Source organism: Phyllobates terribilis, unplaced genomic scaffold (assembly GCF_046119375.1).
Source record: "Phyllobates terribilis strain yellow unplaced genomic scaffold, ASM4611937v1 Scaffold_200__1_contigs__length_3551848, whole genome shotgun sequence".
NCBI classification, from domain to species: Eukaryota; Metazoa; Chordata; class Amphibia; order Anura; family Dendrobatidae; genus Phyllobates; species Phyllobates terribilis.
The window spans coordinates 2,114,950-2,138,621 of NW_027362960.1; the positions used below are offsets into that span (position 1 = coordinate 2,114,950).

At 48.0% G+C, this 23,672-nt stretch overlaps 2 protein-coding genes across 4 annotated transcripts in view; both read right to left on the minus strand.

Annotated features, from left to right (window-relative positions):
- The window catches only part of LOC141213629 (uncharacterized), a 32,774-nt gene extending 17,695 nt beyond the window's left edge, over nucleotides 1–15,079 (minus strand). The window contains exons 1-3 of one of the 3 annotated variants that reach the window (XM_073665242.1): nucleotides 15,013–15,079; nucleotides 2,124–2,417; nucleotides 41–112 (exon numbers count right to left, since the gene is read on the minus strand). The gene's annotated coding sequence lies outside the window, so the exon portion shown is untranslated. The remainder of the gene's footprint in view (nucleotides 1–40; nucleotides 113–2,123; nucleotides 2,418–15,012) is intronic. The other 2 variants (XM_073665243.1, XM_073665244.1) reach the window with 2 other exon arrangements.
- Nucleotides 1–23,672, minus strand: part of LOC141213608 (uncharacterized) — a 57,417-nt gene that overhangs the window by 7,645 nt on the left and 26,100 nt on the right. The window lies entirely within an intron of this gene.

The following is a 23,672-nucleotide window of genomic DNA, read 5'->3' on the forward strand; positions in this document are numbered from 1 at the left end:
ATGACTGTTGGCCAAAATATGGAAAAGAGTAGTTACTTACCGGTAACGAAATTTCTCGGAAACCATGACGGCACCACGGAGAGAGGGGATCCGCCCTTCAAGGACAGGAAACCTACAGATAAAAAGGGCGGCACCTCTCTCCCGCATCAGTTGGTTTACAGAGCACCGAGAGGACCGCCAGGTTAGTAACACCAGATATGGCATTTTTATTTATATATTATATATATGTATTTTTTTTTTTTTTTTTTTTTTTTTAGACACACCCTGTGACTAAACAAGCAGGTAGTAATGATTGTGCACACCCATGTGTAAGAAAAAAGGGGAGGGAATGTACAGGTGCCGTCATGGGTTCCGAGAAATTTCGTTACCGGTAAGTAACTACTCTTTCTCTTTCCCCATGACGGCACCACGGAGAGATTGCAGAGCAGTGAAGATTAGGGAGGGACCACCTCTTCCAGAACCCTTCTGCCAAAGGTAAGATCTGAAGACGATGTTAGATCCAGCCGGTAGTGTTTAAAGAACGTGGAGGGAGAAGACCAGGTCGCCGCTCTACATATCTGTTCGATTGTAGCTCCGGCCTTCTCCGCCCAGGAGGTTGCCACTGCCCTCGTCGAGTGAGCCCTTAGGCCTGCTGGCGCTGTTTCCCCGCTTGAGGAATAAGCCAGGGAAATGGCTTCCCTTATCCACCTTGCCAGGGTTCCTTTGGAAGCTTTCTGTCCCTTCCGAGATCCCTGGAAGCACACAAACAGAGCCCTGTCCTTCCTACACTCCCGTGTGGCCTCTAAATATTGCATAATGCACCTCCTGACGTCCAAAGTGTGAAGGACCTCTTCCCCCTTGTTTTTTGGGGCTGCGCAGAAGGAAGGGAGGGTAACTTCCTGTGACCTGTGAAAAAGGGATCCCACCTTAGGCAGGTACGCAGGGTCGGTCCTAAGCGTCACTCTGTCGTCTAGAATCTGCGTAAAGGGGGGTCCAGCGGATAGTGCTTGGATGTCACTAATGCGGCGAGCCGAGGTGAGGGCTACCAGAAGGGACGTTTTAAGGGACAAGATTTTAAGGGACGCTTCCCCTAGTGGTTCAAAGGGACCTCTGGTCAGAGCTGAAAGAACAAGATTTAAATCCCACGGAGGAGCCTTCCGGGAGGGGATGGGCCTGGATCTATGAGATGCCCTGATGAACCTGGAGACCCATCTACCCCTTGCCAGGTTGCAGTTATACAGGACTCCCAGAGCTGCCACCTGAACCTTCAGCGTGCTCGTGGCCAACCCCAGCTCCAACCCCCTCTGAAGGAACTCCAGGATGGTAACCACGGGGGCCTCCCCCACTATATCCGTACCTGCAAAGGAAAGGAATTTCTTCCAAGTCTTCCCGTAGAGCCTAGTAGTTACAGGTTTCTCCGTAAGTCCCTGACAAGGACAGGAAACCAACTGATGCGGGAGAGAGGTGCCGCCCTTTTTATCTGTAGGTTTCCTGTCCTTGAAGGCCGGATCCCCTCTCTCCGTGGTGCCGTCATGGGGAAAGAGAAAATTATAGCTCTCAAAATATGGTGATGCAAAAACTAGATTTTACCAAAAGATGCGTCTTTTAGTGTGTGACAGCTGTCCATCATAAAAACCCGATATGATTCTGGTATCTCTGTAATCGCACCGACCCGAAGAATAAAGTAGTCTAATCACTTATACTGCACGAGGAACGGCGTAAAAAATAAACTCTAGGGTTGGGCTAGGGATTTTTTTCAAAAGTTAAAAAAAAAAGATGACGATATGGCGACTAGTGTTAAGCACAAGTGCTCGCTACTTGAGTTTGCATCGGGAGCTCGGGTATGCAATGAGTATCGCAAGTGCTCAAGTGACATGCTCGAGTCTCTGCCTCATATGCTTCATGGCCAAAAAACCTTGCGGGGATTGCCTGCTATGCACGAGCGATCCCCGCATGTTTTTTTTTGGGGTGTCTAATAACCATGAAACATGCGAGCGGGGACTCGAGCATGTCACTCGAGCACGCACGATACATGGTGCATACTCGTGTACCTGATGTAGACTCAAGTAGCGAGCACTTGCGCTCAAGACTAATGACAACTTATGCAATATGATGACCTAATGTTGTCAAATTCTGTGTCGTACCTCTGGGTTCAAAATGTTCACTTTACCCCTTGATAAAATCCTTGAGGGGCGTAGTTTCCAAAATGGGGTCACGTGTGGGGGGGTTTCCACTGTTTAGGCACATCAGGGGCTCTCCAAATGTGACATGGCGTCCGCTCTCCATTCCAGCCATTTTGCGTTCAAAAAGTCACACAATGCTCCTTCCCTTCTGAACTCTGCCGTGCGCCCAAACACTGTATTTTCCCCACCTATGGGGTATTGGCGTACTCAGGAGAAATTGCACAACAGTTTTTGGGGTCCATTTTCTCCTCTTACCTTTGTGAAAATAAAAAAATTGGGGCTAAAACATTTTTGTGGAAAAAGTTAGATTTTTTTTATTTTCACAGCTCCATGTTATAAACTTCTCCAAAGCACTTGGGGGTTCAGGGTGCTCACCACACATCTAGATGAGTTCCCTGAGGGGTCTAGTTTCCAAAATGGTGTCACTTGTGGGTTTTTTCCACTGTTTAGGCACATCAGGGGCACATCCGCTAAGTATTCAAGTAAATTTTACATTCAAAAAGTCAGATGGCGGTATCTGCGTGCTCAGGAGGAATTGTAGAACAAATTGCATGGTGCAATTTCTCCTGTTACCCTTATGAAAATGCAAAATTGGGGGCTGAAAAACATTTTTGTGGGAAAAATGTGAAAATTTTATTTTTACGGCTCAATGTTCTAAATTTCTGTGAAGCACCTGGGGGTTTAAGGTGCTCACCACACATCTACATAAGTTCCCTGAGGGGTCTAGTTTCCAAAATGGTGTCACTTGTGGGGGGTTTCCACTGTTTAGGCACATCAGGGGCTCTCCAAACGCAACATGGCGTCTGCTAATTATTCAAGCAAATTTTACATTCAAAAAGTCAAATGGCGCTCCTTCCCTTCTGAGCTCTGCTGTGTGTCCAAACAGTGTTTTTTCCCCACATATGGGGTATTTGCGTGCTCAGGGCAAATTGCACAACAAATTTTGGGGTCCATTTTTTCCTGTTACCTCTGCGAAAATAAAAAAATGGGTCTAAAGTAACATTTTTGTGAAAAAAGTTAAATGTTCATTTTTTTCTTCCACATTCCAAAAAATTCCTGTGAAGCACCTGAAAGGTTAATAAGGTTCTTGAATGTGGTTTTGAGCACCTTGAGGGGTGTAGTTTTTAGAATGGTGTCACTTTTGGGTATTTTCTGTCATAAAGACCCCTCAAAGTGAATTCAAATGTGATGTGGTCCCTAAAAAAATGATTTTGTAAATTTTGTTGGAAAAATAAGAAATCAATGGTCATCTTTTAACCCTTATAGCTCCCTAATAAAAAAAAATGTTGGTTCCAAAACTGTGCTGATGTAAAGTAGACATGTGGGAAATGAAATGTTATTTATTAACTATTTTGTGTGACATATATCTCTGATGTAAGGGCATAAAATTTAAAATTTTGAAAATTGCAAAATTTTCCAAATTTTCGCCAAATTTCCGTTTTTTTTTTACAAATAAATGCAAGTGATATCGAAGAAATTTTACCACTATCATGAAGTACAATATGTCACGAAAAAACAATCTCAGAATCAGGGGGATCCGTTGAAGCGTTCCAAAGTAATTACCTCATAAAGTGACAGTGGTCAGAATTGTAAAAATTGGCCAGGTCATTAACGTGCAAACCACCCTCGGGGGTAAAGAGGTTAAACTCTGATATAAATCTCAGGCCCACTCTACGGATATTGAGTTCCCTGACAAATTCAAGAAACTTTACCAGATGATAAAAATGTCGTCAATATATCTATACTAAGCCCCAAGATATGGTTGCCACCACTTATGATCATCTATGAATATTGTGTTTTCCTCCCACCAGCCCAGAAATAGGTTAGCATACGAGGGGGCACAGTGGCTCCCCATCGCAGTACCCCTGAGCTGGTGGAAGTACTTCCTGTCAAAAAGAAAGAAGTTATTATGAGCAAGAGTGAATTTTAGAAGATCCTCCATAAAGTCATTATGTCTGCTATACTCTACTGATCTCGATTTCAAGAAACATCTTACTCCTCTGATACCATCCTCATGCGGTATAATACTGTACAAAGACTAGACATCTAGTAAGGCCTGCTCCCCTACATGCATGTATACATTATTATTATTATTTATTATTATAGCGCCATTTATTCCATGGCGCTTTACATGTGAAAAGGGGTATACATAGCAAAAACAAGTACAATAATCTTGAACACAATGTGACAGCGACTGGTACAGGAGGAGCGAGGACCCTGCCCGCGAGGGCTCACAATCTACAAGGGATGGGTGAGGATACATTAGGTGAGGGTAGAGCTGGTCATGCAGCGGTGGTTACTGCAGGTTGTAGGCTTGTCGGAAGAGGTGGGTCTTCAGGCTCCTTTTGAAGGTTTCCACGGTCGACGAGAGTCTGATGTGTTGGGGTAGAGAGTTCCAGAGTAGGGGGGAAGCACGGGAGAAATCTTGTATGCGATTGTGGGAGGAGGAGATAAGAGGGGAGTAGAGAAGGAGATCTTGTGAGGATCGGAGGTTGCATGCGGGTATGTACCGGGAGACTAGGTCAGAGATATATGGAGGAGACAGGTTGTGAATGGCTTTGTATGCCATAGTTAGGGTTTTGAACTGGATTCTCTGAGCAATGGGGAGCCAGTGAAGAGATTGACAGAGAGGAGAGGCCGGGGAATAGCGGGGGGACAGGTGGATTAGTCGTGCAGCAGAGTTTAGGATAGATTGGAGGGGTGCAAGAGTGGTAGAAGGGAGGCCACAGAGCAGGACATTGCAGTAGTCAAGGCGGGAGATGATGAGGGCGTGCACTAGTGTTTTTGCAGATTCATGGTTGAGGAATGTGCGGATCCGGGAGATATTTTGGAGTTGGAGTCGGCAGGAAGTGGAAAGGGCTTGAATATGTGGTTTGAAGGAGAGTTCAGAGTCCAGGGTTACTCCAAGGCAGCGAGCTTGAGGGACTGGGGAGAGTGGACAGCCATCGACATTGATAGATAGGTCAGATGGGGGGGGTGAATGGGATGGCGGAAAGATGATGAATTCTGTTTTGTCCAAGTTAAGTTTTAGAAATCTAGCAGAGAAGAAGGATGAAATAGCGGACAGACATTGTGGGATTTTGGTTAGTAGGGAGGAGATATCGGGTCCAGAGAGGTATATCTGTGTGTCATCAGCATAGAGGTGATAATGAAAGCCATGAGACTCTATGAGCTGTCCCAGGCCTAAGGTGTAGATGGAGAAGAGCAGAGGTCCTAGTACTGAACCTTGGGGGACAGCGACAGATAGGGGGCGAGATGAGGAGGTGGTGCGTGAGTGGGAGAAACGGAATGTCCTGTCGGTTAGGTATGAGGAGATCCAGGATAGGGCTAAGTCTGTGATGCCAGGAGATGAGAGAGTTTGTAGTAAGAGGGAATGGTCCACTGTGTCGAAGGCAGGTGACAGGTCGAGGAGGAGGAGGACGGAGTAGTGTCGCTTAGATTTGGCGGTTAGTAGGTTGTTGGTGACTTTAGTCAGTGCAGTTTCAGTAGAATGGTGCGGTCGGAAACCAGATTGTAGGCGGTCGAAGAGAGAGCAGGAGGAGAGGTGGGAGGACAGTTCAGAATGGATGTGTTGTTCCAGTAGTTTTGAGGCATAGGGTAGAAGTGATATGGGGCGATAGCTAGTCAGAGAGGATGGGTCAAGGGAGAGCTTTTTGAGGATGGGTGTGATTGAGGCATGTTTGAAGCATGAGGGGAAGATACCAGTTGTTAGTGACAGGTTAAAGAGGTGGGCTAGGGTTGGGATGAAGATAGTGGTAAGGTTTGGGATGAGGTGGGACGGGATTGGGTCAAGTTCACAGGTGGTGAGGTGTGATTTGGTGAGTAAAGAGGATAGTTGATCATCCGTAATGGCGGAGAAGGTGGTTTTGGAGGAGGAGGGCTTAGTAGGTGTGGGGAGGGGCTGTGGGGGCTTTAGGCAAAAGCTTTGTCTGATGGTGTCAATTTTCTTGAAGAATGAGGCAAAGTCTTTGGCTGAAATAAGAGGAGAGGGAGGAGGCACTGGGGGACGGAGGAGAGAATTGAAGGTGTTGAATAGTTGTTTGGGGTTGTGAGACAGAGAGGATATGAGGGATGCGAAGTATGTTTGTTTTGCTGCAGTGAGTGTGGACTTGAAGGTAGTGAGGGATTGTTTGAATGCAATGAAGTTATCATTGGAGTGGGACTTTTTCCATCTGCCCTCGGCAACCCTGGAGGCCCGTCGCAGTTCTTTAGTTAGGCTGGTGTGCCAGGGTTTTCTATTGATTGTGCAAGCTTTGGTATGTGTGAGGGGGGCGACCGAATAGAGAGCTGCAGCTGTTGTGGTGTTGTATAAAGTGAGAGCAACATCTGCATCATGTAAGGAACTAATGTCTGTAAGAGGGAGGAGGGATTCAGAGAGTGAGTGTAGGTCAAGGTGTCTGAGATTTCTGCGAGGGTGTGCAAGTTTGTGGAGTGGGGATTGTTGACCTGGAGAGGAGAGGGTAGAGAATGTAAGTAGGTTGTGGTCAGAGAGAGGGAGAGGTGAGTTAGAGAGGTTAGATAGGGAACAGAGATGGGTGAAGATGAGGTCCAGCATGTGGCCGTCTTTGTGGGTGGGTGTGGAAGACCACTGAGTTAGACCGAAGGAGGAAGTGAGGGATAGAAGCTTAGAGGCCGCTGAGAGGGAAGTGTCAATGGGGATGTTAAAGTCACCCATGAGGATAGTGGGGATGTCAACGGAGAGGAAATTAAGTAGCCAAGTGGTGAAGTGGTCAAAGAAAGTGGTGGTTGATCCTGGGGGGCGGTAGATGACAGCCAGTTGGAGGGGGAGTAGATGCGCACGCAGTGCACTTCAAAAGATGGGAGAGTAATTGAGGGCGGCAGTGGGATATGGGTGAAGGAGCAGTTATCTGAGAGGAGGAAACCTATTCCTCCACCGTGCTTGCCGGTGGGGCGCGGGGTGTGGGAGAGGTGGAATCCGCCATACGAAAGTGCAGCAGGAGAGGCCGTGTCAGAGGGGTTGAGCCAGGTTTCAGTGATGTCGAGGAAGGAAAGCTTGTTAGTGATGAAGAGGTCGTGAATGTAGGAAAGTTTGTTGCAGACGGAGAGAGCGTTCCATAGAGCTCCTGTTAGGGGGACTGGGGAAGCAGGGGCTGGGAGGATGGGTATAAGGTTAGAAGGGTTACGAGAGTTTGGGATAGATTGTGGGTAGGAGGTGGAAGTGATTGTAGGGATGTGGTGAGGAGGGCCGGGATGTGGAGAGATGCCGCCAGCAGTGAGGAGGAGCAGAGAAAGCATTAGTAGGTGGGAGCAGGAGAGGGCATGAGGTGGCTGTCTGTGTTTGGAGACAAAGGATTGTACAGTACAGACCAAAGGTTTGGACACACCTTCTCATTTAAAGATTTTTCTGTATTTTCTTGACTATGAAAATTGTACATTCACACTGAAGGCAAAAAAACTATGAATTAACAAATGTGTAATTATATACTTAACAAAAAAGTGTGAAACAACTGAAAATATGACTTATATTCGAGGTTCTTCAAAGTAGCCACCTTTTGCTTTGATGACTGCTTTGCACACTCTTGGCATTCTCTTGATGAGCTTCAAGAGGTAGTCACCGGAAATGGTGTTCACTTCACAGGTGTGCCCTGACTGGTTTAATAAGTGGGATTTCTTGCCTTATAAATGGGGTTGGGACGATCAGTTGTGTTGTGCAGAAGTCTGATGGATACACAGCTGATACTCCTACTGAATAGACTGTTAGAATTTGTATTATGGCAAGAAAAAAGCAGCTAAGTAAAGAAAAACGAGTGGCCATCATTACTTTAAGAAATGAAGGTCAGTCAGTCCGAAAAATTGGGAAAACTTTGAAAGTGTCCCCCAGTGCAGTTGCAAAAACCATCAAGCGCTACAAAGAAACTGGCTCACATGAGGACCGCCCCAGGAAAGGAAGACCAAGAGTCACTTCTGCTTCTGAGGATAAGTTTATCCGAGTCACCAGCCTCAGAAGTCGCAGGTTAACAGCAGCTCAGATTAGAGACCAGGTCAATGCCACACAGAGTTCTAGCAGCAGACACATTTCTTCAACAACTGTTAAGAGGAGACTTTGTGCAGCAGGCCTTCATGGTAAAATTGCTGCTAGGAAACCACTGCTAAGGACAGGCAACAAGCAGAAGAGACTTGTTTGGGCTACAGAACACAATGAATGGACATTAGACCAGTGGAAATCTGTGCTTTGGTCTGATGAGTCCAAATTTGAGATCTTTGGTTCCAACCACCGTGTCTTTGTGCGACGCAGAAAAGGTGAACGGATGGACTCTGCATGCCTGGTTCACACAGTGAAGCATGGAGGAGGAGGTGTGATGGTGTGGGGGTCCTTTGCTGGTGACACTGTTGGGGATTTATTCAAAATTGAAGGCATAATGAACCAGCATGGCTACCACAGTATCTTGCAGCGGCATGCTATTCCATCCGGTTTGCGTTTAGTTGTACCATCATTTATTTTTCAACAGGACAATGACCCCAAACACACCTTCAGGCTGTGTAAGGGCTATTTGACCAAAAAGGAGAGTGATGGGGCGCTACGCCAGATGACCTGGCCTCCACAGTCACCAGACCTGAACCCAATCTAGATGGTTTGGGGTGAGCTGGACCGCAGAGTGAAGGCAAAAGGGCCAACAAGTGCTAAGCATTTCTGGGAACTCCTTCAAGATTGTTGGAAGACCATTTCCGGTGACTACCTCTTGAAGCTCATCAAGAGAATGCCAAGAGTGTGCAAAGCAGTCATCAAAGCAAAAGGTGGCTACTTTGAAGAACCTAGAATATAAGACATATTTTCAGTTGTTTCACACTTTTTTGTTAAGTATAAAATTCCACATGTGTTAATTCATAGTTTTGATGCCTTCAGTGTGAATGTACAATTTTCAAAGTCAAGAAAATAAAGAAAAATCTTTAAATGATAAGCTGTGTCCAAACTTTTGGTCTGTACTGTATGTTGAGGAATAGCTCTGAGGAGGAGGTGAGATGGATGGGGAGAATGGAGGGAGAGATGAAGAGCTCCTTACTAGGTGTAGGGATGAGGGGTGGTTGTAAGAAGTGAAGGATTAAGGGGGCGAGAGTGAAAACAAAGACAAACATTGTTTACTGGGACTTAGTATCCAGTTACCTTCAGGATTAATTCTTATTTCTCATACTTCAACTAATGGCCATACTTAAGGTAATGGCCACAGACTAAAGTCTGACATAGACTCCTGGCCCACAATATATTTGTTACAGATTGCATTCAGCTGTGAACCAGAGGGGAGTGGTCTGTGCTCATCTTGATCAGATGATTAGGGCTGAAACAGATGCTGGCTAGTCAAAGACTAAGTAAACAAGGTCATAAATGAAAGTGGGGGGTAGCTGGTGTAACTTGGAGGACATACTATTAGTAAATAGGAGTAGAGAAGTATAGAGAAATCTGCATGGGAGTCAAGACGGAAAAGCTGGGTCACATACCATTAGTAAATAGGAGTATACATAGAGGGGAGAAGGCAAAACCATTTTCCAGAGGGATAATTCCAACTATAAAACCTCAGGACTTATTCTAACTGCAGAACATCAGGCGGTACTATGAGAACATTATACTGTGTGGGGGGGCATCATACATACTGCATAAGGGGCATTACGCTGTGTGGGGACATTCATACTGCATAAAGGGCACAATGGTGGCATCATACATCCTCCATACTTTCGTATGGCGGATTCCACCTTTCCCACACTCCCCGCCCCAATGGCAAACATGGTGGAGGCATAGGTTTTCTCCTGTCAGATACCTGCGCTTTCACCCAAATCCCACTGCCACCCTCCGTTACACTCCCCTCTCTTGAGGCGCACTGTGTGCGCATCTATTCCCCCTCTGACCTCCAACTGGCCGTCATTTACCAACCTCCAGGGCTAGCCACCACTTTCTTAGACCACTTCACCACCTGGCTGCTTCGCTTCCTTTCCGCTGACATCCCCACTATCATAATGGGTGACTTCAACATCCTCATTGACACTTCCCACTAGTCTGTCTCTAAGTTCCTATCCCTCACTTCCTCCTTCGGCCTTGCTCAATGGTCTTCTGCAGCTACTCATAAAGATGGCCACACACTGGACCTCATCTTCACTCGCCTCTGTTCCCGATCTAACCTCTCTAACTCACCTCTCCCTCTCTCTGACCATAACCTCCTCACATTCTCTACCCTCTCCTCTCCAGGTGCACAATCCCCACTCCACGAACTTACACACCCTCGCAGAAACCTCAAACACCTTGACCTACATTCACTCTCTGAATCCCTCCTCCCTCTTACAGACATAAATTCCTTACACAATGCAGATGTTGCTGCCGCTTTATATAACACCAAAATAGCTGCAGCTCTCGACTCGATCGCCCCTCTCACACATACCAAAGCTCGCAGAATCAACAGGCAACCCTGGCACACCAAACTTACTAAAGAACTGCGACGGGCCTCCAGGGTTGCGGAGCGGAGATGGAAAAGGTCTCACTTCATCGCATTCAAATAATCCCTCACCATTTTCAAGTCCACACTCACTGCAGAAAAACAAACACACTTCTCATCTCTCATATCTTCCCCGTTCCACAACCCTAAACAGCTATTTAACACTTTCAATTCTCTCCTTCGTCCCCCAGCGCCTCCTCCCTCTTCTCTCATCTCAGCCAAAGACTTTGGTTTATTCTTCAAGCAGAAGATTGACACCATCAGACAAAGCTTTTGCCTAAGTCAGTACAACCCCTCCTCATATCTACTCAACCTTCCTCCTCCAAACCCCACTTCTCCACCATTAGAGAAGGTCAAGTCTCCTCTTTACTCTCCAAATCACACCTCACCACCTGCGAACTTGACCCAATCCCATCCCACCCCACATCTCTAACCTTACCACAGTCTTCATCCCAACCCTAACCCACCTCTTCATCCTGTCACTAACAACCGGTGTCTTCCCCTCATGTCTCAAACACGCCTTAATCACACCCATCCTCAAAAAGCCCTCCCTTGACCCATCCTCTCTGACTAGCTACCGCCCCATATCACTTCTCCCCTATGCCTCAAAACTACTAGAACAACAAGTCCACCTTGAACTGTCCTCCCAGCTCTCCTCCTGCTCACTCTTCGACAGCCTACAATCTGGCTTCCGACCGCACCACTCGACTGAAACTGCCCTGACCAAAGTCACCAACAACCTACTAACCGCCAAATCCAAGGGACACTACTCCATCCTCCTCCTTCTGGACCTGTCATCTGCCTTCGACACAGTCGACCATTCCCTCTTACTACAGATTCTCTCATCTCTTGGCATCACGGACTTGGCCCAATCTTGGATCTCCTCATACCTAACATACAGGACATTCAGCTACTCCCACTCACGCACCACCTCCTCATCTCGCCCCCTATCTGTCGGTGTCCCCCAAGGTTCAGTTCTAGGACCTCTGCTCTTCTCCATCTACACCCTCGGCCTGGGACAGCTCATAGAGTCTCACGGCTTTCAGTATCACCTCTATGATAATGACACACAGATATACCTCTCTGGACCAGATATCTCCTCCCTACTAACCAAAATCCCTCAATGTCTGTCTGCTATTTCATCCTTCTTCTCTGCCAGATTTCTAAGACTTAACATGGATACAACAGAGTTCATCATCTTTCCACCCTCTCATTCATATCCCCCATCTGACCTATCCATCAACGTCAATGGCTGTTCACTCTCCCCAGTCCCACAAGCTCGCTGCCTTGGGGTAACCCTGGACCCTGATCTCTCCTTCAAACCACATATCCAAGCCCTTTCCACTTCCTGCCGACTCCAACTCAAAAATATCTCCCGGATCCGTGCATTCCTAAGCAAAGACTCTGCAAAAACACTAGTGCATGCCCTCATCATCTCCTGCCTTGACTACTGCAACCTCCAGCTCTGTGGCCTCCCTTCCAACACTCTTGCACCCCTCCAATCTATCCTAAAATCTACTGCTCGACTAATCCACATGTCCCCCCACTATTCCTCGGCCTCTCCCCTCAGTCAATCCCTTCACTGGCTCCCCATTGCCCAGGGACTCAAGTTCAAAACCCTAACCATGGCATACAAAGCCATCCACAACCAGTCTCCTCCATACATCTGTGATTTAGTTTCCCGGTACTTACCTGCACGCAACCTCCAATCCTCACAAGATCTCCTTCTCTACTCCCCTTTTATCTCCTCTTCCCACAATCGCATACAAGATTTCTCCCGTGCATCCCCCCTACTCTGGAACTCTCTAACCCAACATATCAGACTCTCGCCTACCATGGAAGCCTTCAAAAGAAACCTGAAGACCTACCTCTTCCGACAAGTCTACAACCTGCAGTAACCACTACCCCACCACATTACTGCATGACCTCCTCTACCTCCACCCATCCCTTGTAGACTGTGAGCCCTCGCAGGCAGGGTCCTCTCTCCTCCTGTACCAGTTGCTGACTCGTTTTGTTAAGATTATGTAAATGTTTTTGCTATGTATAGCCCTATCACATGTAAAAGCGCCATGGAATAAATGGTGCTATAATAATAAATACTACTAATAATAATAAGGGGCACAATGGGGGCATTACACTGTGTGGGGGTATCATACATCCTGCATAAGGGGCATAATGGGGGCATTACACTGTGTGGGGGCATCATACATCCTGCATAAGGGGCATAATGGGGGCATTACACTATGTGGGGGCATCATACATCCTGAATAAGGGGCATAATGGGGGCATTACACTCTGTGGGGGGCATCATACATACTGCATAAGGGGCATAATGGGGGCATTACACTGTGTGAGGGCATCATACATCCTGCATAAGGGACATAATGGGGGCATTACACTGTGTGGGGGCATCATACATCCTGCATAAGGGGCATAATGGAGGCATTACACTGTGTGGGGCATCATACATCCTGCATAAGGGGCATAATGGGGGCATCATACATCCTGCATAAGGGGCATAATGGGGGCATTACACTGTGTGGGGGCATCACACATACTGCATAAGGGGCATAATGGGGGCATTACACTGTGTGGGGGCATCATACATACTGCATAATGGGCATAAGGGGGGCATTACACATCCTGCATAAGGGGCATAATGGGGGCATTACACTGTGTGGGGGCATCATACATCCTGCATAAGGGGCATAATGGGGGCATTACACTGTGGGGGGCATCATACATCCTGCATAAGGGGCATAATGGGGGCATTACACTGTGTCAGGGCATCATACATACTGCATAAGGGGAAAAAAAAAACAAGCAATGTGAACTGAGGTCTAAGATGGTAGACATGCAAGAAATAGGAGCATGTTCACACTAGCAAAAAGAAGCAAAACCTACAAAAGACAAAAAATATATCTCATACCCTACCATCATTATATATAAATGTAAAGCAAAGTTGCATAATAAATATAGGGTACTTAGTGAACTATTTTTGATCAAAAAAAGTATACAAGCCGTCCCACCAGCGGCAAGGTGACCCTAAATTGGGACGGTACCTATACTGTCTATATTAAAAACCTTACTGTATATCAAAGTTGAAGTAATGCATATAAAAGGGTAGACAAATAGGACCGGGTCCCAACTCCAGACCACCTAGGCCCGTGGTAAGCTACATATATACTAATCAGCTCAACAAAGGGGATGCCACACCCTTAAATTGCACAGAATGCAAACAAGACAAAAAAACAAGCAATGTGAACTGAGGTCTAAGATGGTAGACATGCAAGAAATAGGAGCATGTTCACACTAGCAAAAAGAAGCAAAACCTACAAAAGACAAAAAATATATCTCATACCCTACCATCATTATATATAAATGTAAAGCAAAGTTGCATAATAAATATAGGGTACTTAGTGAACTATTTTTGATCAAAAAAAGTATACAAGCCGTCCCACCAGCGGCAAGGGGCATCATATATACTTCATAAGGGGCATAATGGGGGCATTACACTGTGTGGGGCATCATACATCCTGCATAAGGGGCATAATGGGGGCATTACACTGTGTGGGGGCATCATACATCCTGCATAAGGGGCATAATGGGGGCATTACACTGTGGGGGGCATCATACATCCTGCATAAGGGGCATAATGGAGGCATTACACTGTGTCGGGGCATCATACATACTGCATAAGGGGCATAATGGGGGCATTACACTGTGTGGGGCATCATACATCCTGCATAAGGGGCATAATGGGGGCATGACACTGTGTGGGGGCATCATACATCCTGCATAAGGGGTATAATGGGGGCATTACACTGTGTGGGGGCATCATACATCCTGCATAAGGGGTATAATGGGGGCATTACACTGTGTGGGGGCATCATACATCCTGCATAAGGGGTATAATGGGGGCATTACACTGTGTGGGGGCATCATACATCCTGTATAAGGGGCATAATGGGGGCATTACACTGTGTGGGGGCATCATACATCCTGCATAAGGGGCATAATGGGGGCATTACACTGTGTGGGGGCATCATACATCCTGCATAAGGGGCATAATGGGGGCATTACACTGTGGGGGCATCATACATCCTGCATAAGGGGCATAATGGGGGCATTACACTGTGTGGGGGCATCATACAGCCTGCATAAGGGGCATAATGGGGGCATTACACTGTGGGGGGCATTACACTGTGGGGCAGTAAAGGGGTCCTGTACTATGAGAACAATACGTTTCCTCCCTCCCTGTCTCCATAGTTGGGTCGTATGTATCTATTACAGGAAACAGAACAAAAACCTTATGATTCTTATAAAGGGGCAACAAAAGACCCCAAAAGAGTCTCGGTGCTGAAGGGGTTAATGCCCCTGCGCCCAGTAATGGGGGGGCCTCCACATACCTCCACCTGCAGAGCCGCCACCACATATATGGCTGCTCTGTGCTCGCAGGAGCTGTGATGAGGTCACAGGAGGGGAGGAGTCAGGGGTCACATGATCAGGGGCCTCAGTGGATGCAGGACTCTGCTGTGCTGGTTGTCATGGTGCTGGATGAGCTGAAGTTTATGTGTGGGGTCAGGAGGGGTTTACAGTGTGGATGTAGCAGAGCCGTGTGTGTACGAGGTGTACGGAGCAGAGCCGCGTGTGTACGAGGTGTACGGAGCTGAGCCGCGCGTGTGCGAGGTGTACGGAGCCGCGTGTGTACGAGGTGTACGGAGCCGCGTGTGTACGAGGTGTACGGAGCGGAGCCGCGTGTGTACGAGGTGTACGGAGCAGAGCCGCGTGTGTACGGAGCAGAGCCGTGTGTGTACTAGGTGTACGGAGCGGAGCCGCGCGTGTGCGATGCGTACGGAGCGGAGCAGTGTGTGTACGAGGTGTACGGAGCGGAGCCGCGCGTGTACGAGGTGTAGGGAGCGGAGCCGCGCGTGTACGAGGTGTACGGAGCGGAGCAGTGTGTGTACGAGGTGTACGGAGCGGAGCCGCGCGTGTACGAGGTGTAGGGAGCGGAGCCGCGCGTGTGCGATGCGTACGGAGCGGAGCAGTGTGTGTACAAGGTGTACGGAGCGGAGCCGCGCGTGTACGAGGTGTAGGGAGCGGAGCCGCGCGTGTACGAGGTGTACGGAGCGGAGCCGCGCGTGTACGAGGTGTACGGAGCAGAGCCGCGTGTGTACGAGGTGTACGGAGCGGAGCCGCGCGTGTACGAGGTGTAGGGATCGGAGCCGCGCGTGTACGAGGTGTACGGAGCAGAGCCGCGTGTGTACGAGGTGTACGGAGCAGAGCCATGTGTACTAGGTGTACGGAGCGGAGCCGCGCGTGTGCGATGCGTACGGAGCGGAGCAGTGTGTGTACGAGGTGTACGGAGCGGAGCCGCGCGTGTACGAGGTGTAGGGATCGGAGCCGCGCGTGTACGAGGTGTACGGAGCAGAGCCGCGTGTGTACGAGGTGTACGGAGCAGAGCCATGTGTACTAGGTGTACGGAGCGGAGCCGCGCGTGTGCGATGCGTACGGAGCGGAGCAGTGTGTGTACGAGGTGTACGGAGCGGAGCCGCGCGTGTACGAGGTGTAGGGAGCGGAGCCGCGCGTGTACGAGGTGTACGGAGCGGAGCCGCGCGTGTACGAGGTGTACGGAGCAGAGCCGCGTGTGTACGAGGTGTACGGAGCGGAGCCATGTGTACTAGGTGTACGGAGCGGAGCCGCGCGTGTGCGATGCGTACGGAGCGGAGCAGTGTGTGTACGAGGTGTACGGAGCCGCGCGTGTACGAGGTGTAGGGAGCGGAGCCGCGCGTGTACGAGGTGTACGGAGCGGAGCCGCGCGTGTACGAGGTGTAGGGAGCGGAGCCGCGTGTGTACGAGGTGTACGGAGCGGAGCCGTGTGTGTACGAGGCGTACGGAGCGGAGCCGCGTGTGTACGAGGTGTACGGAGCGGAGCCGCGTGTGTACGAGGTGTACGGAGCAGAGCCGCGTGTGTACGAGGTGTACGGAGCGGAGCCGCGTGTGTACGAGGTGTACGGAGCACAGCCGCGTGTGTACGAGGCGTACGGAGCGGAGCCGCGCGTGTACGAGGCGTACGGAGCGGAGCCGCGCGTGTACGAGGCGTACGGAGCGGAGCCGCATGTGTACGAGGTGTACGGAGCAGAGCCGCATGTGTACGGAGCGGAGCCGCATGTGTACGAGGTGTACTCAGCGGAGCCGCGTGTGTACGAGGTGTACGGAGCACAGCCGTGTGTGTACGAGTTGTACGGAGCGGAGCCGCCTGTGTACGAGGTGTACGGAGCGGAGCCGCGTGTGTACGAGGTGTACGAAGCGGAGCCGCGTGTGTACGAGGTGTACGGAGCACAGCCGTGTGTGTACGAGGTGTACGGAGCGGAGCCGCGCGTGTACGAGGCGTACGGAGCGGAGCCGCGTGTGTACGAGGTGTACGGAGCAGAGCCGCATGTGTACGGAGTTGAGCCGCGTGTGTACGAGGTGTACTCAGCGGAGCCGCGTGTGTACGAGGTGTACGGAGCACAGCCGTGTGTGTACGAGGTGTACGGAGCGGAGCCGCGTGTGTACGAGGTGTACGGAGCGGAGCCGCATGTGTACGAGGTGTACGGAGCGGAGCCGCGTGTGTACGAGGTGTACGGAGCGGAGCCGCGTGTGTACGAGGTGTACGGAGCGGAGCCGCGTGTGTACGAGGTGTACGGAGCGGAGCCATGTGTACTAGGTGTACGGAGCGGAGCCGCGCGTGTGCGATGCGTACGGAGCGGAGCAGTGTGTGTACGAGGTGTACGGAGCGGAGCCGCGCGTGTACGAGGTGTAGGGAGCGGAGCCGCGCGTGTACGAGGTGTACGGAGCGGAGCCGCGCGTGTACGAGGTGTAGGGAGCGGAGCCGCGTGTGTACGAGGTGTACGGAGCGGAGCCGTGTGTGTACGAGGTGTACGGAGCGGAGCCGCGTGTGTACGAGGCGTACGGAGCGGAGCCGCGTGTGTACGAGGTGTACGGAGCGGAGCCGCGTGTGTACGAGGTGTACGGAGCAGAGCCGCGTGTGTACGAGGTGTACGGAGCGGAGCCGCGTGTGTACGAGGTGTACTAAGCGGAGCCGCGTGTGTACGAGGTGTACGGAGCACAGCCGTGTGTGTACGAGGTGTACGGAGCGGAGCCGCGCGTGTACGAGGCGTACGGAGCGGAGCCACGCGTGTACGAGGCGTACGGAGCGGAGCCGCGCGTGTACGAGGCGTACGGAGCGGAGCCGCATGTGTACGAGGTGTACGGAGCAGAGCCGCATGTGTACGGAGCGGAGCCGCATGTGTACGAGGTGTACTCAGCGGAGCCGCGTGTGTACGAGGTGTACGGAGCACAGCCGTGTGTGTACGAGGTGTACGGAGCGGAGCCGCCTGTGTACGAGGTGTACGGAGCGGAGCCGCGTGTGTACGAGGTGTACGAAGCGGAGCCGCGTGTGTACGAGGTGTACGGAGCACAGCCGTGTGTGTACGAGGTGTACGGAGCGGAGCCGCGCGTGTACGAGGCGTACGGAGCGGAGCCGCGTGTGTACGAGGTGTACGGAGCAGAGCCGCATGTGTACGGAGTTGAGCCGCGTGTGTACGAGGTGTACTCAGCGGAGCCGCGTGTGTACGAGGTGTACGGAGCACAGCCGTGTGTGTACGAGGTGTACGGAGCGGAGCCGCGTGTGTACGAGGTGTACGGAGCGGAGCCGCGTGTGTACGAGGTGTACGGAGCGGAGCCGCGTGTGTATGAGGTGTACGGAGCGGAGCCGCGTGTGTACGAGGTGTACGGAGCGGAGCCGCGTGTGTACGAGGTGTACGGAGCGGAGCCGCGTGTGTACGAGGTATACGGAGCGGAGCCGCGCGTGTACGAGGTGTAGGGAGTGGAGCCGCGCGTGTACGAGGTGTAGGGAGCGGAGCCGCGCATGTACGAGGTGTACGGAGCGGAGCCGCGTGTGTACGAGGTGTACGGAGCGGAGCCGTGTGTGTACAAGGTGTACGGAGCGGAGCCACGTGTGTACGAGGTGTATGGAGCGGAGCCGCGTGTGTACGAGGTGTTCGGAGCGGAGAAATCCTATCCACTATGCTGTAACACCTTGCCAAACCTGCAGCTGCTCTGACCATGTGCACATACCCTAACAGTTCCCATAGAACAGCAGATCACATACATAGTAGCAGCTTTTGTTTTGGCCAAAAGATTTTGTAAGCCGCCGCCACGACAAGGTAGACTCTTCTGGCCGGGCCCTACTCTATTCTAACCTATTAAACATTTCTTAAAATATCCAGTACTCTATCTAGGTATATTTTTATTTATTTTTCTATAAGGGAATGTGTCACATACATTTTTTCAAATAATATCACATACAAAGGGACAAAAACCGTCACACCATGGCCGGACCAAATATTATCACCACATAGTGACCAAATAATACTATATACAAGGCACATAGAATTAAACCTCATACTCTTGTTCATGCATATTTGTATCCCACCCTGTATATAAACTGTTTATTGCAGGAAATTTGTGTGAAAACCACCGATGTTAGGAAATCCACCCGCATCTGATCTGGTGCAAAGCATAATATCCTGGCAAAGGATCATAGAGCCGCAGATATACCGAGCATTATCTATCATATCAACGGGAGGCAAATAGATGCATCATTGTAAAACAGATGAAAACAAGTATGTACAAAACACTGCTGAGATTACTGTGGAACATTGCAATGGTGAATCAGATTAGATGGAATGTACAAATCCATGCTATCCAGGAGTTGGATGTATAACAAATCAATTGCAATGGGATACGTCTGCATAGAGTCTGATGCAAAACCTGATCGTGAGGCTATAGGTATAGCAAGGATTTCTATCTGTATCAATGAAAAACAGATTGTCATGGAAATATTGAAAATCTTTTCTTCTCCCCTGTCATAGATATTAAGAAGTCTCTCTCCCAGACCCCTCTTCCCTCCTCCCCTATAGTAATTGTCCACGGGAGAAGAGCTGACACTTTGGCCAGTGGCCTCTATGCAAGTTAACACACACATGAGAAGAGCCTTGTAAGCTAATGCTGGCCCAAAAGCTGCTACCAAACCCAATTAACACAGGCTTGTGATAGATTTACAGCTAACTGAGAAGGTTGTATTTCCAGTGCTTCAAAGGGAATGTAACAAAGGCATGCAGACAGCCCGAAGCCGATACTGAATAGGGAATAACTAAAGTTCCATACGTCCGATAATAATGAAGCCTATATTTTGGGTGGCAGGGTCAGCTAAGGAACAATATGGATATTTTTCCGTCGCTGTAAGCCCCTCTGGGGAGCTGTGGCGCAAAAGTAGCAAAATAGCAGATGGCAGCTATACTGTATGTGGTCTCTGGAGAAAGGTAAAATCATAACGGAAAATATGGTATCACTTTCGGGCCTCTACGATCAACCCACGATAAGTTATTGCCAAAAACAGATATCTAATAAAAATATGAAGGCTGGAGACCAGCCCCCGTGATGTCATCACAGGGGGTGTGGGGGCAGGTCTCCCCTTAGGCATAAAAGAATCCATGGAGGATGGATCAGCACTTATGTTGGAAGTTACAAATTTTGTGTAGTACGGGTCACATTCTCTGAACGGGCATCGGAGTGCTTCCCTCCACCTATACTGAGTCGTCCCTGCGAACTGTATAGAGTAAGTTGAGAATTGGAAGACTACAGTAATGTGTTGCCTGACAAAGGTTTTCTATAGAGTGTGGTGTCCACTTTATGAGATGTTACTATCCCGGTCAGGAAAATATCCAGAAATGGAGTGGAAATCAAAGGTTCACCGACAGTGAATTTTAAATTTAAGGAATAGGAATTCAAATACAAAACAAATTGTGACACTAAATGGGGGTCACCTCTCCATACTAAAAGTACATCATCAACATATCTACCAAACCAAAAAATGTGCTAAAAAATGGATTATCATCAGAAAAAATGTGAATTTCTTCCCACGACGACATGTACAGAATAGCCAAAGATGGTGAGAATTTGGAGCCCATGGGGACTCCAAGTACTTGTAAATAATATTTAGAATCAAACATAAAATTATTGTGGGACAACAAATATTTTATGTTATAATGAACCTTTGTAAATTCACAGAATATCCACTATATTTATTTAAATGGTGTTGAACGGCAATGATGGCCAATGCGTGAGGAATGGAGGAATACAGGTTGACAACATTGCTGGTGACAAACCTATATTCTTCCTGCCACACGAACCTGTCAAAACCCCTCAGGACAGACGTAGTATCTTTCACATAGCTGGTGTTTGAATAACCAGAGGATACAAATATTCACCAGCCATTGGCTTAAATTCTCATTCAATGAACGCATACCCGAGATAATAGGGCGAAGGGTGGGGGAGGGGAGATACCCTTTAGTGTTTTGGGGAGCCCATGAAAAATGGGTAAAATGGGATAATCAGGTAACAGCCAAATAAATGCCTTCCTCCAGAATAGTGGACAACATTGTTTTATACAAATTGATAGGATTCATAGAGCACACCGGAGCAGATTTCATATATCAACAGTTCTAATAGCACATACTCCGGGGGAACAAAACATTGTGTCCATACATAATACTGATCTCACACATTTTTCTTTCCTTGGTCTTGAAAAAGTTCATCATCCGGTAAGGGGTGGAAACAGACAGAAACACCTTAATATGCGTGAAGCCTTCTGGATCTGACGTGTAAATACTAAATACCCTTCGGGTAATGAATTTCCGCAATGACCTGTTTTACATCTATTGATGAAATCCATACTGGTTTATTCCCAGCAGACATCTATATGGTGACATTCCAGGTTTTCTGAATTTATTTTGTGTTTTTCCGGTTATTATTTGCCGGTGTACTTATTTGCCTTTCTGTATATTGCGCTATCATCGCTGATTCATCTTCGCAGAACGCACATAAATGATGCAAATATCTTAAAGATTTTTCAGCAATGACTGAGTATTTCCATTGCAATGTTCTGCAGCTTATTTATCTTCCATTTCTCATATATTTATTTTTGTCCATTTTTTCGCAATATAATTTAATTATTTGTTTTTCGTTGATACAGATAGAAATTCCCACTACATCCACAGCTTCACGATTCAGTTCTGCGTCAGATATTTGTTTTTGTCAGTTTTATTATAATGTAATTACCTGTTTTTCGTTGATACAGATAGAAATGCTTGCTCCATCTATAGCCTCACGATCAGGTTCTCCATCAGACTCTATGCAGACGTCTCCCATTGCCATTGATCTGTTATACATTCAGCTCTTGGATATCATGGATTTGTACGCTCCATCTAATCTGATTCGCCATTACAATGCTCCACAGTAATCTGATTCGCCATTACAATGCTCCACAGTAATCTGATTCGCCATTACAATGCTCCACAGTAATCTGATTCCCAATTACAATGCTCCACAGTAATCTGATTCACCATTACAATGCTCCACAGTAATCTGATTCGCCATTACAATGCTCCACAGTAATCTGATTCACCATTACAATGCTCCACAGTAATCTGATTCGCCATTACAATGCTCCACAGTAATCTGATTCGCCATTACAATGCTCCACAGTAATCTGATTCGCCATTACAATGCTCCACAGTAATCTGATTCGCCATTACAATGCTCCACAGTAATCTCACCAGTGTTCTGTACTTGTTCTCGTATGTTTTACAATGATGCATCTATTTGCCTCCCGGTGATATGACAGATAATGCTCGGTATATCTGCGGCTCTATGATCCTTTGCCAGGATATTATACTTTGCACCAGATCAGATGCGGGTGGATTTCCTTGTAAATTTTCTACTATGTAATCAATTTTGATTTGCATATTTTTTTTCCGCTTTATATGTTCATTGTTATAGGTTTATAGTTTCTCCATATTGGTTATTGTGCATATTATTTTATATTATATTTTTACGTGTGTCAGATCGATAAGAACAATATTTCTATTCACAATTTAGACATTGATGCGTTTTCTCTGTTTATTGGACATTGTTATTGTGATGCTCTATACTGAATCTATCATCCATCTCATGCATACATGTTCCTGTCCCTCTATAATCAGTATATCCTCCCACCTTCCGGTGCTATAGTTGATGGCATTTGCGATGTTCTGACCCTGTGATCTCACACCTGTACACTTAATCCCGGTGTTGTGTTCCTATATGGGATAATCCCCTGGCAGCTAACACCGGTGGTCTTCACACAAATGTCCTGCAATAAACAGTTTATATACAGAGGGGGATACGGATATGCATGAATAAGAGTATGAGGTGTAATTCTATCTTATTTTTCACCATCATGGTGTTTTGCATTTCTGGCTTGTTGTGTGACGCTTGTAATGATCACCTTGTCTGGATTTGATCTCGTTGTCTTCAATGTGAACTGTGGCCGGGATTTTCTTCACACCTTTTGCATGTCTAATTGATTTCTCATTTCGTGTCATGTGACTCCATTGTGCTTGTGTATATATAATGACTTCATTGTCCTTTTCTCATCTGCTATAACTAAGGGCACAACCCTAGCGCCAAAAACACATAAGAATTTAACTTTTTTTTTTTTTTAAATGATCCAATACATTTTTCTCATATTTTACCTGTTGGAGTGCCGATTTTCTCCTTTTCGTTTTCTTCATATGTCTGTGCTCACCAGCGGGACCGGCACCCTTCAGTGGACTATCTTCACCCTGTTTGGATTCAGCGTTGCAGCTCCCTAACCCTCCCTCCTGTTTCTTCACAATATTTTAACACGTATCCTAGGCCTCGATGTTCCCCATACAAACTTGATGTTAGAATTGTTGAGACGGGAGAAAAAGGTCTGAGGAACGCAGACCGGAACGCTCTGAAATATATAAAGAAGATCTGGTAAAATGTCCATTTTGATCGGACTAATACGACCAAACCAGGACAAGGGTTTCAAGTTATAATTCATTCGATTTTTAACCATTTGTTCAAGGATGGGGGATATAATTTAAAAGATACAGATCATCCAAGTTCCCCAGAATTTGTATACCCAGGTACTTAATTGTGTCTTTCTGACACTTAA